The sequence below is a fragment of the Hyperolius riggenbachi genome, chromosome 4, assembly GCF_040937935.1.
Source record: "Hyperolius riggenbachi isolate aHypRig1 chromosome 4, aHypRig1.pri, whole genome shotgun sequence".
In the NCBI taxonomy this organism is placed as follows: Eukaryota; Metazoa; Chordata; class Amphibia; order Anura; family Hyperoliidae; genus Hyperolius; species Hyperolius riggenbachi.
In genome coordinates, this window is record NC_090649.1 from 360,305,148 (window position 1) to 360,317,480 (window position 12,333).

The following is a 12,333-nucleotide window of genomic DNA, read 5'->3' on the forward strand; positions in this document are numbered from 1 at the left end:
AGGTTAGGGCTGTAGGCTAAAGCATAAACTCAGTAAATTGCAGATTATAAACACATTTATGAACAGCTGACTCTGTCACAAGAGTCAAACTTACCACACTGGCGGCAGGCTCCTTTGCATATATTCAAATGAGCACCCGCCAAACCAGGTTCCACGCTCAACGTGATACATTTTTGCTGCTAATATTATACTTGCAAAGAAACCCCAGAAGGCTGGGGCAATCAAAAATTGGAAATACAACTCAGTTTTCTTTCTCTCCACGGAAATCTTTAGTAAAAGGCGAAAGATTTGTACGTTCTGAAGAGAAAACAGAGCATAACCCAATGTAAGGCTATTCTCTCGGGTGGCTCCAGGGTCAGTCGAAACAACTGTGGGTGATCTGAGATTGATTAGCCAGTGATATCTAAAAAAAAAAGGTTGGCAGAAGATTCTAGGTTAGGGCTGTAGGCTAAAGCATAAACTCAGTAAATTGCAGATTATAAACACATTTATGAACAGCTGACTCTGTCACAAGAGTCAAACTTACCACACTGGCGGCAGGCTCCTTTGCATATATTCAAATGAGCACCCGCCAAACCAGGTTCCACGCTCAACGTGATACATTTTTGCTGCTATTATTATACTTGCAAAGAAACCCCAGAAGGCTGGGGCAATCAAAAATTGGAAATACAACTCCGTTTTCTTTCTCTCCACGGAAATCTTTAGTAAAAGGCGAAAGATTTGTACGTTCTGAAGAGAAAACAGAGCATAACCCAATGTAAGGCTATTCTCTCGGGTGGCTCCAGGGTCAGTCGAAACAACTGTGGGTGATCTGAGATTGATTAGCCAGTGATATCTAAAAAAAAAAGGTTGGCAGAAGATTCTAGGTTAGGGCTGTAGGCTAAAGCATAAACTCAGTAAATTGCAGATTATAAACACATTTATGAACAGCTGACTCTGTCACAAGAGTCAAACTTACCACACTGGCGGCAGGCTCCTTTGCATATATTCAAATGAGCACCCGCCAAACCAGGTTCCACGCTCAACGTGATACATTTTTGCTGCTATTACTATACTTGCAAAGAAACCCCAGAAGGCTGGGGCAATCAAAAATTGGAAATACAACTCAGTTTTCTTTCTCTCCACGGAAATCTTTAGTAAAAGGCGAAAGATTTGTACATTCTGAAGAGAAAACAGAGCATAACCCAATGTAAGGCTATTCTCTCGGGTGGCTCCAGGGTCAGTCGAAACAACTGTGGGTGATCTGAGATTGATTAGCCAGTGATATCTAAAAAAAAAAGGTTGGCAGAAGATTCTAGGTTAGGGCTGTAGGCTAAAGCATAAACTCAGTAAATTGCAGATTATAAACACATTTATGAACAGCTGACTCTGTCACAAGAGTCAAACTTACCACACTGGCGGCAGGCTCCTTTGCATATATTCAAATGAGCACCCGCCAAACCAGGTTCCACGCTCAACGTGATACATTTTTGCTGCTATCATTATACTTGCAAAGAAACCCCAGCAGGCTGGGGCAATCAAAAATTGGAAATACAACTCAGTTTTCTTTCTCTCCACGGAAATCTTTAGTAAAAGGCGAAAGATTTGTACGCTCTGAAGAGAAAACAGAGCATAACCCAATGTAAGGCTATTCTCTCGGGTGGCTCCAGGGTCAGTCGAAACAACTGTGGGTGATCTGAGATTGATTAGCCAGTGATATCTAAAAAAAAAAGGTTGGCAGAAGATTCTAGGTTAGGGCTGTAGGCTAAAGCATAAACTCAGTAAATTGCAGATTATAAACACATTTATGAACAGCTGACTCTGTCACAAGAGTCAAACTTACCACACTGGCGGCAGGCTCCTTTGCATATATTCAAATGAGCACCCGCCAAACCAGGTTCCACGCTCAACGTGATACATTTTTGCTGCTATTACTATACTTGCAAAGAAACCCCAGAAGGCTGGGGCAATCAAAAATTGGAAATACAACTCAGTTTTCTTTCTCTCCACGGAAATCTTTAGTAAAAGGCGAAAGATTTGTACATACTGAAAAGAAAACAGAGCATAACCCAATGTAAGGCTATTCTCTCGGGTGGCTCCAGGGTCAGTCGAAACAACTGTGGGTGATCTGAGATTGATTAGCCAGTGATATCTAAAAAAAAAAGGTTGGCAGAAGATTCTAGGTTAGGGCTATAGGCTAAAGCATAAACTCAGTAAATTGCAGATTATAAACACATTTATGAACAGCTGACTCTGTCACAAGAGTCAAACTTACCACACTGGCGGCAGGCTCCTTTGCATATATTCAAATGAGCACCCGCCAAACCAGGTTCCACGCTCAACGTGATACATTTTTGCTGCTATTATTATACTTGCAAAGAAACCCCAGAAGGCTGGGGCAATCAAAAATTGGAAATACAACTCAGTTTTCTTTCTCTCCACGGAAATCTTTAGTAAAAGGCGAAAGATTTGTACGTTCTGAAGAGAAAACAGAGCATAACCCAGTGTAAGGCTATTCTCTCGGGTGGCTCCAGGGTCAGTCGAAACAACTGTGGGTGATCTGAGATTGATTAGCCAGTGATATCTAAAAAAAAAAAGGTTGGCAGAAGATTCTAGGTTAGGGCTGTAGGCTAAAGCATAAACTCAGTAAATTGCAGATTATAAACACATTTATGAACAGCTGACTCTGTCACAAGAGTCAAACTTACCACACTGGCGGCAGGCTCCTTTGCATATATTCAAATGAGCACCCGCCAAACCAGGTTCCACGCTCAACGTGATACATTTTTGCTGCTATTATTATACTTGCAAAGAAACCCCAGAAGGCTGGGGCAATCAAAAATTGGAAATACAACTCAGTTTTCTTTCTCCCCACGGAAATCTTTAGTAAAAGGCGAAAGATTTGTACGTTCTGAAGAGAAAACAGAGCATAACCCAGTGTAAGGCTATTCTCTCGGGTGGCTCCAGGGTCAGTCGAAACAACTGTGGGTGATCTGAGATTGATTAGCCAGTGATATCTAAAAAAAAAAAGGTTGGCAGAAGATTCTAGGTTAGGGCTGTAGGCTAAAGCATAAACTCAGTAAATTGCAGATTATAAACACATTTATGAACAGCTGACTCTGTCACAAGAGTCAAACTTACCACACTGGCGGCAGGCTCCTTTGCATATATTCAAATGAGCACCCGCCAAACCAGGTTCCACGCTCAACGTGATACATTTTTGCTGCTATTATTATACTTGCAAAGAAACCCCAGAAGGCTGGGGCAATCAAAAATTGGAAATACAACTCAGTTTTCTTTCTCTCCACGGAAATCTTTAGTAAAAGGCGAAAGATTTGTACGTTCTGAAGAGAAAACAGAGCATAACCCAATGTAAGGCTATTCTCTCGGGTGGCTCCAGGGTCAGTCGAAACAACTGTGGGTGATCTGAGATTGATTAGCCAGTGATATCTAAAAAAAAAAAGGTTGGCAGAAGATTCTAGGTTAGGGCTGTAGGCTAAAGCATAAACTCAGTAAATTGCAGATTATAAACACATTTATGAACAGCTGACTCTGTCACAAGAGTCAAACTTACCACACTGGCGGCAGGCTCCTTTGCATATATTCAAATGAGCACCCGCCAAACCAGGTTCCACGCTCAACGTGATACATTTTTGCTGCTATTATTATACTTGCAAAGAAACCCCAGAAGGCTGGGGCAATCAAAAATTGGAAATACAACTCAGTTTTCTTTCTCTCCACGGAAATCTTTAGTAAAAGGCGAAAGATTTGTACGTTCTGAAGAGAAAACAGAGCATGACCCATTGGCTATCATTCATGAACAGGATGTCTGTAAACAGAATCAGTGCGGGAAAACACCGCTGGCGGATTTTTAGACTTCTGGGTGGGCATTCAAGAAGATGTATCCATGTGCGGAAGCAGTGCGGAGATTCCCCGAACTAAGCTGGCGGTAGGCAGGCGGTAGGCTTGCGGAGACACGGAAGCTGCTGAGTTGATACATTTCTCCGTGTTCCGCTCTGCTGCAGCTGCCTGAGAGGTCTGTGTGTCTCCATTCACTTACATTGGTATCGCCACATCAGAGTGAGCGGTACTTCCCGACCTCACACCGCTTGCGGTGTTCTTTATGAATGAACATTTTGCAACATTTGTATCGATAATCACCGCACAAGGCGGTGATTTATCACTCTGCTCGGTAGTGTCATTTTTCCATGCGGAAAGAGGCTTTATGAATGCTGACTTTGCCGAGTGGTCGGTAAAGTCAGCTGTTTTAAGCATTTCCGCATGCGGAAATGCTTTATGAATGATAGCCAATGTAAGGCTATTCTCTCGGGTGGCTCCAGGGTCAGTCGAAACAACTGTGGGTGATCTGAGATTGATTAGCCAGTGATATCTAAAAAAAAAAAGGTTGGCAGAAGATTCTAGGTTAGGGCTGTAGGCTAAAGCATAAACTCAGTAAATTGCAGATTATAAACACATTTATGAACAGCTGACTCTGTCACAAGAGTCAAACTTACCACACTGGCGGCAGGCTCCTTTGCATATATTCAAATGAGCACCCGCCAAACCAGGTTCCACGCTCAACGTGATACATTTTTGCTGCTATTATTATACTTGCAAAGAAACCCCAGAAGGCTGGGGCAATCAAAAATTGGAAATACAACTCAGTTTTCTTTCTCTCCACGGAAATCTTTAGTAAAAGGCGAAAGATTTGTACGTTCTGAAGAGAAAACAGAGCATAACCCAGTGTAAGGCTATTCTCTCGGGTGGCTCCAGGGTCAGTCGAAACAACTGTGGGTGATCTGAGATTGATTAGCCAGTGATATCTAAAAAAAAAAAGGTTGGCAGAAGATTCTAGGTTAGGGCTGTAGGCTAAAGCATAAACTCAGTAAATTGCAGATTATAAACACATTTATGAACAGCTGACTCTGTCACAAGAGTCAAACTTACCACACTGGCGGCAGGCTCCTTTGCATATATTCAAATGAGCACCCGCCAAACCAGGTTCCACGCTCAACGTGATACATTTTTGCTGCTATTATTATACTTGCAAAGAAACCCCAGAAGGCTGGGGCAATCAAAAATTGGAAATACAACTCAGTTTTCTTTCTCTCCACGGAAATCTTTAGTAAAAGGCGAAAGATTTGTACGTTCTGAAGAGAAAACAGAGCATAACCCAGTGTAAGGCTATTCTCTCGGGTGGCTCCAGGGTCAGTCGAAACAACTGTGGGTGATCTGAGATTGATTAGCCAGTGATATCTAAAAAAAAAAAGGTTGGCAGAAGATTCTAGGTTAGGGCTGTAGGCTAAAGCATAAACTCAGTAAATTGCAGATTATAAACACATTTATGAACAGCTGACTCTGTCACAAGAGTCAAACTTACCACACTGGCGGCAGGCTCCTTTGCATATATTCAAATGAGCACCCGCCAAACCAGGTTCCACGCTCAACGTGATACATTTTTGCTGCTATTATTATACTTGCAAAGAAACCCCAGAAGGCTGGGGCAATCAAAAATTGGAAATACAACTCAGTTTTCTTTCTCTCCACGGAAATCTTTAGTAAAAGGCGAAAGATTTGTACGTTCTGAAGAGAAAACAGAGCATAACCCAGTGTAAGGCTATTCTCTCGGGTGGCTCCAGGGTCAGTCGAAACAACTGTGGGTGATCTGAGATTGATTAGCCAGTGATATCTAAAAAAAAAAAGGTTGGCAGAAGATTCTAGGTTAGGGCTGTAGGCTAAAGCATAAACTCAGTAAATTGCAGATTATAAACACATTTATGAACAGCTGACTCTGTCACAAGAGTCAAACTTACCACACTGGCGGCAGGCTCCTTTGCATATATTCAAATGAGCACCCGCCAAACCAGGTTCCACGCTCAACGTGATACATTTTTGCTGCTATTATTATACTTGCAAAGAAACCCCAGAAGGCTGGGGCAATCAAAAATTGGAAATACAACTCAGTTTTCTTTCTCTCCACGGAAATCTTTAGTAAAAGGCGAAAGATTTGTACGTTCTGAAGAGAAAACAGAGCATAACCCAATGTAAGGCTATTCTCTCGGGTGGCTCCAGGGTCAGTCGAAACAACTGTGGGTGATCTGAGATTGATTAGCCAGTGATATCTAAAAAAAAAAAGGTTGGCAGAAGATTCTAGGTTAGGGCTGTAGGCTAAAGCATAAACTCAGTAAATTGCAGATTATAAACACATTTATGAACAGCTGACTCTGTCACAAGAGTCAAACTTACCACACTGGCGGCAGGCTCCTTTGCATATATTCAAATGAGCACCCGCCAAACCAGGTTCCACGCTCAACGTGATACATTTTTGCTGCTATTATTATACTTGCAAAGAAACCCCAGAAGGCTGGGGCAATCAAAAATTGGAAATACAACTCAGTTTTCTTTCTCTCCACGGAAATCTTTAGTAAAAGGCGAAAGATTTGTACGTTCTGAAGAGAAAACAGAGCATGACCCAATGTAAGGCTATTCTCTCGGGTGGCTCCAGGGTCAGTCGAAACAACTGTGGGTGATCTGAGATTGATTAGCCAGTGATATCTAAAAAAAAAAGGTTGGCAGAAGATTCTAGGTTAGGGCTGTAGGCTAAAGCATAAACTCAGTAAATTGCAGATTATAAACACATTTATGAACAGCTGACTCTGTCACAAGAGTCAAACTTACCACACTGGCGGCAGGCTCCTTTGCATATATTCAAATGAGCACCCGCCAAACCAGGTTCCACGCTCAACGTGATACATTTTTGCTGCTATTATTATACTTGCAAAGAAACCCCAGAAGGCTGGGGCAATCAAAAATTGGAAATACAACTCAGTTTTCTTTCTCTCCACGGAAATCTTTAGTAAAAGGCGAAAGATTTGTACGTTCTGAAGAGAAAACAGAGCATAACCCAATGTAAGGCTATTCTCTCGGGTGGCTCCAGGGTCAGTCGAAACAACTGTGGGTGATCTGAGATTGATTAGCCAGTGATATCTAAAAAAAAAAGGTTGGCAGAAGATTCTAGGTTAGGGCTGTAGGCTAAAGCATAAACTCAGTAAATTGCAGATTATAAACACATTTATGAACAGCTGACTCTGTCACAAGAGTCAAACTTACCACACTGGCGGCAGGCTCCTTTGCATATATTCAAATGAGCACCCGCCAAACCAGGTTCCACGCTCAACGCGATACATTTTTGCTGCTATTATTATACTTGCAAAGAAACCCCAGAAGGCTGGGGCAATCAAAAATTGGAAATACAACTCAGTTTTCTTTCTCTCCACGGAAATCTTTAGTAAAAGGCGAAAGATTTGTACGTTCTGAAGAGAAAACAGAGCATAACCCAATGTAAGGCTATTCTCTCGGGTGGCTCCAGGGTCAGTCGAAACAACTGTGGGTGATCTGAGATTGATTAGCCAGTGATATCTAAAAAAAAAAGGTTGGCAGAAGATTCTTGGTTAGGGCTGTAGGCTAAAGCATAAACTCAGTAAATTGCAGATTATAAACACATTTATGAACAGCTGACTCTGTCTCAAGAGTCAAACTTACCACACTGGCGGCAGGCTCCTTTGCATATATTCAAATGAGCACCCGCCAAACCAGGTTCCACGCTCAACGTGATACATTTTTGCTGCTATTATTATACTTGCAAAGAAACCCCAGAAGGCTGGGGCAATCAAAAATTGGAAATACAACTCAGTTTTCTTTCTCTCCACGGAAATCTTTAGTAAAAGGCGAAAGATTTGTACGTTCTGAAGAGAAAACAGAGCATAACCCAATGTAAGGCTATTCTCTCGGGTGGCTCCAGGGTCAGTCGAAACAACTGTGGGTGATCTGAGATTGATTAGCCAGTGATATCTAAAAAAAAAAGGTTGGCAGAAGATTCTAGGTTAGGGCTGTAGGCTAAAGCATAAACTCAGTAAATTGCAGATTATAAACACATTTATGAACAGCTGACTCTGTCACAAGAGTCAAACTTACCACACTGGCGGCAGGCTCCTTTGCATATATTCAAATGAGCACCCGCCAAACCAGGTTCCACGCTCAACGAGATACATTTTTGCTGCTATTATTATACTTGCAAAGAAACCCCAGAAGGCTGGGGCAATCAAAAATTGGAAATACAACTCAGTTTTCTTTCTCTCCACGGAAATCTTTAGTAAAAGGCGAAAGATTTGTACATTCTGAAGAGAAAACAGAGCATAACCCAATGTAAGGCTATTCTCTCGGGTGGCTCCAGGGTCAGTCGAAACAACTGTGGGTGATCTGAGATTGATTAGCCAGTGATATCTAAAAAAAAAAGGTTGGCAGAAGATTCTAGGTTAGGGCTGTAGGCTAAAGCATAAACTCAGTAAATTGCAGATTATAAACACATTTATGAACAGCTGACTCTGTCACAAGAGTCAAACTTACCACACTGGCGGCAGGCTCCTTTGCATATATTCAAATGAGCACCCGCCAAACCAGGTTCCACGCTCAACGTGATACATTTTTGCTGCTATTATTATACTTGCAAAGAAACCCCAGAAGGCTGGGGCAATCAAAAATTGGAAATACAACTCAGTTTTCTTTCTCTCCACGGAAATCTTTAGTAAAAGGCGAAAGATTTGTACGTTCTGAAGAGAAAACAGAGCATAACCCAATGTAAGGCTATTCTCTCGGGTGGCTCCAGGGTCAGTCGAAACAACTGTGGGTGATCTGAGATTGATTAGCCAGTGATATCTAAAAAAAAAAGGTTGGCAGAAGATTCTTGGTTAGGGCTGTAGGCTAAAGCATAAACTCAGTAAATTGCAGATTATAAACACATTTATGAACAGCTGACTCTGTCTCAAGAGTCAAACTTACCACACTGGCGGCAGGCTCCTTTGCATATATTCAAATGAGCACCCGCCAAACCAGGTTCCACGCTCAACGTGATACATTTTTGCTGCTATTATTATACTTGCAAAGAAACCCCAGAAGGCTGGGGCAATCAAAAATTGGAAATACAACTCAGTTTTCTTTCTCTCCACGGAAATCTTTAGTAAAAGGCGAAAGATTTGTACGTTCTGAAGAGAAAACAGAGCATAACCCAATGTAAGGCTATTCTCTCGGGTGGCTCCAGGGTCAGTCGAAACAACTGTGGGTGATCTGAGATTGATTAGCCAGTGATATCTAAAAAAAAAAGGTTGGCAGAAGATTCTAGGTTAGGGCTGTAGGCTAAAGCATAAACTCAGTAAATTGCAGATTATAAACACATTTATGAACAGCTGACTCTGTCACAAGAGTCAAACTTACCACACTGGCGGCAGGCTCCTTTGCATATATTCAAATGAGCACCCGCCAAACCAGGTTCCACGCTCAACGTGATACATTTTTGCTGCTATTATTATACTTGCAAAGAAACCCCAGAAGGCTGGGGCAATCAAAAATTGGAAATACAACTCAGTTTTCTTTCTCTCCACGGAAATCTTTAGTAAAAGGCGAAAGATTTGTACGTTCTGAAGAGAAAACAGAGCATAACCCAATGTAAGGCGATTCTCTCGGGTGGCTCCAGGGTCAGTCGAAACAACTGTGGGTGATCTGAGATTGATTAGCCAGTGATATCTAAAAAAAAAAGGTTGGCAGAAGATTCTAGGTTAGGGCTGTAGGCTAAAGCATAAACTCAGTAAATTGCAGATTATAAACACATTTATGAACAGCTGACTCTGTCACAAGAGTCAAACTTACCACACTGGCGGCAGGCTCCTTTGCATATATTCAAATGAGCACCCGCCAAACCAGGTTCCACGCTCAACGAGATACATTTTTGCTGCTATTATTATACTTGCAAAGAAACCCCAGAAGGCTGGGGCAATCAAAAATTGGAAATACAACTCAGTTTTCTTTCTCTCCACGGAAATCTTTAGTAAAAGGCGAAAGATTTGTACATTCTGAAGAGAAAACAGAGCATAACCCAATGTAAGGCTATTCTCTCGGGTGGCTCCAGGGTCAGTCGAAACAACTGTGGGTGATCTGAGATTGATTAGCCAGTGATATCTAAAAAAAAAAGGTTGGCAGAAGATTCTAGGTTAGGGCTGTAGGCTAAAGCATAAACTCAGTAAATTGCAGATTATAAACACATTTATGAACAGCTGACTCTGTCACAAGAGTCAAACTTACCACACTGGCGGCAGGCTCCTTTGCATATATTCAAATGAGCACCCGCCAAACCAGGTTCCACGCTCAACGTGATACATTTTTGCTGCTATTATTATACTTGCAAAGAAACCCCAGAAGGCTGGGGCAATCAAAAATTGGAAATACAACTCAGTTTTCTTTCTCTCCACGGAAATCTTTAGTAAAAGGCGAAAGATTTGTACGTTCTGAAGAGAAAACAGAGCATAACCCAATGTAAGGCTATTCTCTCGGGTGGCTCCAGGGTCAGTCGAAACAACTGTGGGTGATCTGAGATTGATTAGCCAGTGATATCTAAAAAAAAAAGGTTGGCAGAAGATTCTAGGTTAGGGCTGTAGGCTAAAGCATAAACTCAGTAAATTGCAGATTATAAACACATTTATGAACAGCTGACTCTGTCACAAGAGTCAAACTTACCACACTGGCGGCAGGCTCCTTTGCATATATTCAAATGAGCACCCGCCAAACCAGGTTCCACGCTCAACGTGATACATTTTTGCTGCTATTATTATACTTGCAAAGAAACCCCAGAAGGCTGGGGCAATCAAAAATTGGAAATACAACTCAGTTTTCTTTCTCTCCACGGAAATCTTTAGTAAAAGGCGAAAGATTTGTACGTTCTGAAGAGAAAACAGAGCATAACCCAATGTAAGGCTATTCTCTCGGGTGGCTCCAGGGTCAGTCGAAACAACTGTGGGTGATCTGAGATTGATTAGCCAGTGATATCTAAAAAAAAAAAGGTTGGCAGAAGATTCTAGGTTAGGGCTGTAGGCTAAAGCATAAACTCAGTAAATTGCAGATTATAAACACATTTATGAACAGCTGACTCTGTCACAAGAGTCAAACTTACCACACTGGCGGCAGGCTCCTTTGCATATATTCAAATGAGCACCCGCCAAACCAGGTTCCACGCTCAACGTGATACATTTTTGCTGCTATTATTATACTTGCAAAGAAACCCCAGAAGGCTGGGGCAATCAAAAATTGGAACTACAACTCAGTTTTCTTTCTCTCCACGGAAATCTTTAGTAAAAGGCGAAAGATTTGTACGTTCTGAAGAGAAAACAGAGCATAACCCAATGTAAGGCTATTCTCTCGGGTGGCTCCAGGGTCAGTCGAAACAACTGTGGGTGATCTGAGATTGATTAGCCAGTGATATCTAAAAAAAAAAAAGGTTGGCAGAAGATTCTAGGTTAGGGCTGTAGGCTAAAGCATAAACTCAGTAAATTGCAGATTATAAACACATTTATGAACAGCTGACTCTGTCACAAGAGTCAAACTTACCACACTGGCGGCAGGCTCCTTTGCATATATTCAAATGAGCACCCGCCAAACCAGGTTCCACGCTCAACGTGATACATTTTTGCTGCTATTATTATACTTGCAAAGAAACCCCAGAAGGCTGGGGCAATCAAAAATTGGAAATACAACTCAGTTTTCTTTCTCTCCACGGAAATCTTCAGTAAAAGGCGAAAGATTTGTACGTTCTGAAGAGAAAACAGAGCATAACCCAATGTAAGGCTATTCTCTCGGGTGGCTCCAGGGTCAGTCGAAACAACTGTGGGTGATCTGAGATTGATTAGCCAGTGATATCTAAAAAAAAAAGGTTGGCAGAAGATTCTAGGTTAGGGCTGTAGGCTAAAGCATAAACTCAGTAAATTGCAGATTATAAACACATTTATGAACAGCTGACTCTGTCACAAGAGTCAAACTTACCACACTGGCGGCAGGCTCCTTTGCATATATTCAAATGAGCACCCGCCAAACCAGGTTCCACGCTCAACGTGATACATATTTGCTGCTATTATTATACTTGCAAAGAAACCCCAGAAGGCTGGGGCAATCAAAAATTGGAAATACAACTCAGTTTTCTTTCTCTCCACGGAAATCTTTAGTAAAAGGCGAAAGATTTGTACGTTCTGAAGAGAAAACAGAGCATAACCCAATGTAAGGCTATTCTCTCGGGTGGCTCCAGGGTCAGTCGAAACAACTGTGGGTGATCTGAGATTGATTAGCCAGTGATATCTAAAAAAAAAAAAAGGTTGGCAGAAGATTCTAGGTTAGGGCTGTAGGCTAAAGCATAAACTCAGTAAATTGCAGATTATAAACACATTTATGAACAGCTAACTCTGTCACAAGAGTCAAACTTACCACACTGGCGGCAGGCTCCTTTGCATATATTCAAATGAGCACCCGCCAAACCAG

General features: G+C 41.8%; 27 non-coding genes across 27 annotated transcripts; all 27 read right to left on the reverse strand.

Annotated features, from left to right (window-relative positions):
• Positions 1-200: 200 nt before the first annotated feature.
• On the reverse strand, positions 201-317 carry LOC137505878 (U5 spliceosomal RNA). The gene has a single exon (XR_011020397.1). It is a non-coding gene; the product is annotated as a U5 spliceosomal RNA (small nuclear RNA).
• A 315-nt stretch (positions 318-632) lies between these two features.
• Positions 633-749, reverse strand: LOC137505276 (U5 spliceosomal RNA). Its single transcript, XR_011019896.1, has one exon. It is a non-coding gene; the product is annotated as a U5 spliceosomal RNA (small nuclear RNA).
• Positions 750-1,064: 315 nt separating this feature from the next.
• Positions 1,065-1,181, reverse strand: LOC137505305 (U5 spliceosomal RNA). The gene has a single exon (XR_011019925.1). It is a non-coding gene; the product is annotated as a U5 spliceosomal RNA (small nuclear RNA).
• A 315-nt stretch (positions 1,182-1,496) lies between these two features.
• LOC137505291 (U5 spliceosomal RNA) lies at positions 1,497-1,613 on the reverse strand. Its single transcript, XR_011019911.1, has one exon. It is a non-coding gene; the product is annotated as a U5 spliceosomal RNA (small nuclear RNA).
• A 315-nt stretch (positions 1,614-1,928) lies between these two features.
• On the reverse strand, positions 1,929-2,045 carry LOC137505363 (U5 spliceosomal RNA). Its single transcript, XR_011019980.1, has one exon. It is a non-coding gene; the product is annotated as a U5 spliceosomal RNA (small nuclear RNA).
• A 315-nt stretch (positions 2,046-2,360) lies between these two features.
• Positions 2,361-2,477, reverse strand: LOC137505879 (U5 spliceosomal RNA). Its single transcript, XR_011020398.1, has one exon. It is a non-coding gene; the product is annotated as a U5 spliceosomal RNA (small nuclear RNA).
• A 316-nt stretch (positions 2,478-2,793) lies between these two features.
• LOC137505293 (U5 spliceosomal RNA) lies at positions 2,794-2,910 on the reverse strand. Its single transcript, XR_011019913.1, has one exon. It is a non-coding gene; the product is annotated as a U5 spliceosomal RNA (small nuclear RNA).
• Positions 2,911-3,226: 316 nt separating this feature from the next.
• LOC137505880 (U5 spliceosomal RNA) lies at positions 3,227-3,343 on the reverse strand. The gene has a single exon (XR_011020399.1). It is a non-coding gene; the product is annotated as a U5 spliceosomal RNA (small nuclear RNA).
• A 316-nt stretch (positions 3,344-3,659) lies between these two features.
• Positions 3,660-3,776, reverse strand: LOC137505881 (U5 spliceosomal RNA). Its single transcript, XR_011020400.1, has one exon. It is a non-coding gene; the product is annotated as a U5 spliceosomal RNA (small nuclear RNA).
• Positions 3,777-4,599: 823 nt separating this feature from the next.
• Positions 4,600-4,716, reverse strand: LOC137505882 (U5 spliceosomal RNA). The gene has a single exon (XR_011020401.1). It is a non-coding gene; the product is annotated as a U5 spliceosomal RNA (small nuclear RNA).
• Positions 4,717-5,032: 316 nt separating this feature from the next.
• LOC137505883 (U5 spliceosomal RNA) lies at positions 5,033-5,149 on the reverse strand. Its single transcript, XR_011020402.1, has one exon. It is a non-coding gene; the product is annotated as a U5 spliceosomal RNA (small nuclear RNA).
• A 316-nt stretch (positions 5,150-5,465) lies between these two features.
• LOC137505884 (U5 spliceosomal RNA) lies at positions 5,466-5,582 on the reverse strand. The gene has a single exon (XR_011020403.1). It is a non-coding gene; the product is annotated as a U5 spliceosomal RNA (small nuclear RNA).
• Positions 5,583-5,898: 316 nt separating this feature from the next.
• LOC137505885 (U5 spliceosomal RNA) lies at positions 5,899-6,015 on the reverse strand. Its single transcript, XR_011020404.1, has one exon. It is a non-coding gene; the product is annotated as a U5 spliceosomal RNA (small nuclear RNA).
• Positions 6,016-6,331: 316 nt separating this feature from the next.
• LOC137505886 (U5 spliceosomal RNA) lies at positions 6,332-6,448 on the reverse strand. The gene has a single exon (XR_011020405.1). It is a non-coding gene; the product is annotated as a U5 spliceosomal RNA (small nuclear RNA).
• A 315-nt stretch (positions 6,449-6,763) lies between these two features.
• Positions 6,764-6,880, reverse strand: LOC137505889 (U5 spliceosomal RNA). Its single transcript, XR_011020407.1, has one exon. It is a non-coding gene; the product is annotated as a U5 spliceosomal RNA (small nuclear RNA).
• A 315-nt stretch (positions 6,881-7,195) lies between these two features.
• Positions 7,196-7,312, reverse strand: LOC137505890 (U5 spliceosomal RNA). The gene has a single exon (XR_011020408.1). It is a non-coding gene; the product is annotated as a U5 spliceosomal RNA (small nuclear RNA).
• A 315-nt stretch (positions 7,313-7,627) lies between these two features.
• LOC137505891 (U5 spliceosomal RNA) lies at positions 7,628-7,744 on the reverse strand. The gene has a single exon (XR_011020409.1). It is a non-coding gene; the product is annotated as a U5 spliceosomal RNA (small nuclear RNA).
• Positions 7,745-8,059: 315 nt separating this feature from the next.
• LOC137505306 (U5 spliceosomal RNA) lies at positions 8,060-8,176 on the reverse strand. Its single transcript, XR_011019926.1, has one exon. It is a non-coding gene; the product is annotated as a U5 spliceosomal RNA (small nuclear RNA).
• Positions 8,177-8,491: 315 nt separating this feature from the next.
• On the reverse strand, positions 8,492-8,608 carry LOC137505892 (U5 spliceosomal RNA). The gene has a single exon (XR_011020410.1). It is a non-coding gene; the product is annotated as a U5 spliceosomal RNA (small nuclear RNA).
• Positions 8,609-8,923: 315 nt separating this feature from the next.
• LOC137505893 (U5 spliceosomal RNA) lies at positions 8,924-9,040 on the reverse strand. The gene has a single exon (XR_011020411.1). It is a non-coding gene; the product is annotated as a U5 spliceosomal RNA (small nuclear RNA).
• A 315-nt stretch (positions 9,041-9,355) lies between these two features.
• On the reverse strand, positions 9,356-9,472 carry LOC137505894 (U5 spliceosomal RNA). The gene has a single exon (XR_011020412.1). It is a non-coding gene; the product is annotated as a U5 spliceosomal RNA (small nuclear RNA).
• A 315-nt stretch (positions 9,473-9,787) lies between these two features.
• LOC137505307 (U5 spliceosomal RNA) lies at positions 9,788-9,904 on the reverse strand. Its single transcript, XR_011019927.1, has one exon. It is a non-coding gene; the product is annotated as a U5 spliceosomal RNA (small nuclear RNA).
• A 315-nt stretch (positions 9,905-10,219) lies between these two features.
• On the reverse strand, positions 10,220-10,336 carry LOC137505895 (U5 spliceosomal RNA). Its single transcript, XR_011020413.1, has one exon. It is a non-coding gene; the product is annotated as a U5 spliceosomal RNA (small nuclear RNA).
• Positions 10,337-10,651: 315 nt separating this feature from the next.
• LOC137505896 (U5 spliceosomal RNA) lies at positions 10,652-10,768 on the reverse strand. Its single transcript, XR_011020414.1, has one exon. It is a non-coding gene; the product is annotated as a U5 spliceosomal RNA (small nuclear RNA).
• A 316-nt stretch (positions 10,769-11,084) lies between these two features.
• LOC137505272 (U5 spliceosomal RNA) lies at positions 11,085-11,201 on the reverse strand. Its single transcript, XR_011019892.1, has one exon. It is a non-coding gene; the product is annotated as a U5 spliceosomal RNA (small nuclear RNA).
• A 317-nt stretch (positions 11,202-11,518) lies between these two features.
• Positions 11,519-11,635, reverse strand: LOC137505366 (U5 spliceosomal RNA). The gene has a single exon (XR_011019983.1). It is a non-coding gene; the product is annotated as a U5 spliceosomal RNA (small nuclear RNA).
• Positions 11,636-11,950: 315 nt separating this feature from the next.
• LOC137505897 (U5 spliceosomal RNA) lies at positions 11,951-12,067 on the reverse strand. Its single transcript, XR_011020415.1, has one exon. It is a non-coding gene; the product is annotated as a U5 spliceosomal RNA (small nuclear RNA).
• Between the last annotated feature and the right edge of the window lie 266 nt (positions 12,068-12,333).